This window comes from Styela clava, chromosome 11, assembly GCF_964204865.1.
Source record: "Styela clava chromosome 11, kaStyClav1.hap1.2, whole genome shotgun sequence".
Classification (NCBI taxonomy): Eukaryota; Metazoa; Chordata; class Ascidiacea; order Stolidobranchia; family Styelidae; genus Styela; species Styela clava.
Genome location: NC_135260.1, coordinates 14,269,517 through 14,272,747, shown reverse-complemented (window position 1 = coordinate 14,272,747; position 3,231 = coordinate 14,269,517).

Genomic DNA, 3,231 nt, shown 5'->3' with positions numbered 1-3,231 from the left:
TACTTACAATGCGAGTGAATATAATCGATAATATCACCATTAAATGAACCATTACATGGCTTTGACTCTGAGACCTGAATGGCAAAATACCGTAAGGCCAGAAAGAAACTGACATTATTTGACGCAGTACATAGCTTTGCACATAGTACCTAAATAGAAGAAAGAATATATCTTCAAATTAAACATAATATAAATATTTATAAAACAGTATACATCTGATAGTTTTCGTGACTGAAAGTCTATTTCAGAGTGTGATTTAATTAATTTTAATTTAACTTATTATTTTATTTTATATTATGACGACAGTTCGAGGTATTCACAGTTTGAGAACCCTCATGTATTGTCAAATAAGATAAAATCATATCCTCAGACAGTACAACTCTTTGATGACATTCCACCCAATCGATTTTTTATTCAATGATTCAAGCTCATCGATTTTGATGTGTTTTTCATATCTGGTGTCCCATCTTCTCTTTTTCTGAAAATTTTACATATGTCTTTGAATTTCGATATGTGTTGTTATGTGGGACAAAGCTGAACCGTGCCTCCAAATACAAATATTTATGTTTCATGTATGTTCAACAAAAATATCCATCTTTCAGGAATTTTATCTTTTTGGAAGACGCACACCATTGATACAATGCGTAATATTTATTCAGGTGGAAGTACTATCCCTACTTCTCTTGCCTACCAGAGGCATCATCACTCAACAGCCCTCTTGAAGCCGATACTCGAGTGCAGAGGACTATACTTTTGTCTGGTTGTAGCATTGTTTGACTTTTCTTTACAAGTCGAGCCATACGCCCACAGTAGCTGTCCTGTTAGACTGGACTTTTCGCCGAGTTTGCTCAGCCTTAGCTGACTCAGGACAAAGTATACCGCAAGATTTTCACTCTGGTAAGAGCAGAGCATATTTCAAAAATAAGGTCGCACGGTCATGCAATTTACTTCCAAGGGAATCATCGGAGCATAATAACTGAAAGTTGTTATCAATTTCACAAAAAGACCTAAAATACGAATATTTTACCAAATTAATTGAGTATAATTTTAAAACACGTATCAATATGGCCTGCCGTATGTCTGCTGAAACTCACAATCTATTAATGATTTAATTTTATGATAAAACAAATCGTCACGCTAATAACCGAATTGCGTAAGTCATTTTTAGCAGTTTTGAGAAAAACGTAAAAAACTTTCTAATGATATTGTTATGCCATTGAGAGTCAATAATTTGCCATGGTTCAACTTTTTGATCGTAGCCGGATTCAAGTTAATTTGTATGACGCAGTTAAGTGACGTCATAATGGCGCACTGTGACTTAGGCAGAAATGTGTCTATGACTTAGGGATATACGCAATTTTGCAACTTAACTATATGCACCAGTTCCAAAAACTAAACATTTCAAAAACGAATGTAATTCTCAGTATCTACATTGTCTAATCCCAAAAATAGCTAATCAGTTTCAATTACATCATTTTTTATGTTCAAAAATATATATTTCATCAATATAACACGTTCTGCACACCCACCGAAATAATACTAAGATGAAATATAAGAATAAAACAGCAATGCACCCAATATAAAAGCCAAACAAGGTGAATTGGACTCGGACAGTGAATATAACAAGTGCAGGTCTTCCTATACTGTAGTATAAATTCAAATTAATACGCGCCAAGCTAGAATCCGAGATGCAAAAACTCGAAAATACTTCGCCGAGGTTATTTTGCCTTTGTGACGTCACAATAGTTCTGCGGTAACCATGATAATTCATTATGACGAAACAATTGCACGAATGTGCATGTCATACTAAATCTTCATTTTTATGGGTTTCGGAATTCTTAAAATAAAATCTGAGTTAACAGACAGGTGCGCAGCATTACATAAATACCTATTTTATAAAAAAATCAAAATCGCCAAAAATGACTTACGCAATTCGGTTATTAGCGTGACGAAATGCTTATCTCATTGTATATTCATATCATATAAAAATAGTCAATATCATGTTGAAAAAAATTAAATAAAACTTGTGACAATACACGGGATTGGGTTCGCGTGAATGAAAAATGCTCACTGATATCAATATGTTGTTCTTTGTAAGGAATACTCTCCCAAAGTATTGCCCATCGATATCACGCTCAAAGTCTTTGGGCAAGTGTAAATTTAGTAATGTCAATTTCTCAATGATGTAACCGGTAAATTTCATGCATTCAGAAGTGTTTTGGTCCTGTGGGAAAACACCATATTAAAGTGTCCAAATTTACCCACATATCCGATCGCCATTTTGTCTATTTTTTTTATATCATTCGGCTACATTTTTGTTTATTCCATTTCCTGACAGCAGTCAGTTTTATTTGTTCAGAAGGGCAGCTTGATTCAATATGAACGTGCCCATTTTGACAATCTTGCTTCTCAAGATATGTTATCTGAGGCTGCAATCAGCGAGCATACGGTTGGCAGCAAGTCTAAAATATTATACTATCGCTGAACCGTGCTGGAGCCGACTCGACTAACATGTTACGCCATTGATACTTGATATTCGGTTTCCAGTGTCGTTTACTGTTAAACAATTCGGAAAAATTGAATTATTCCCCTTATCAGGTATGGAAAGTAAAGCTTCAAAATATAATTACAGACATGTGAATTATTCACATGATGATGGTATTTTAATTAAATATAACAGGCTGAAATAACACGTATTTCACCTTGTTATATTATCTGTAGTTAGGACAAGCTTTAGATGGAATTATCAACTTTCCAAGTTGGTACAAAAAGCTATTTCGGAGGAAAAAGTGCGTCCCAAGTTCAAGTTCCTCTTTCTTTCAAATTAATTTATACACCGTATATGTATATATATATTTTAGAGTTTATAATATTTTATAGCATACATAACTGCTGATGTCACACGAAAAAAATTAAAGACTATCATTGCTTCATTTTGACCACGTTTGGGAAAACTTCAACGGGCAGATTCAAAGCCGTCTGTTTTAAAATTAATGCTAAATGCTTTATAAATTATATCACACGCATTTTACATTTTATTAAAACTAATTATCTGATGTAAGGGTGAAGTAAATGTCGATGGCCATGGAAAAGAATAATGTCAAGGATGGTATCAAATGTACCTTACCTGCATAGAAACGTTTCTTCAAATTATATACAGCATTTTTCTTTAGTTAAAATATATTCGTGTATAAATGGATGATTCATATGAGGGATGTTAAAGTCAAATTC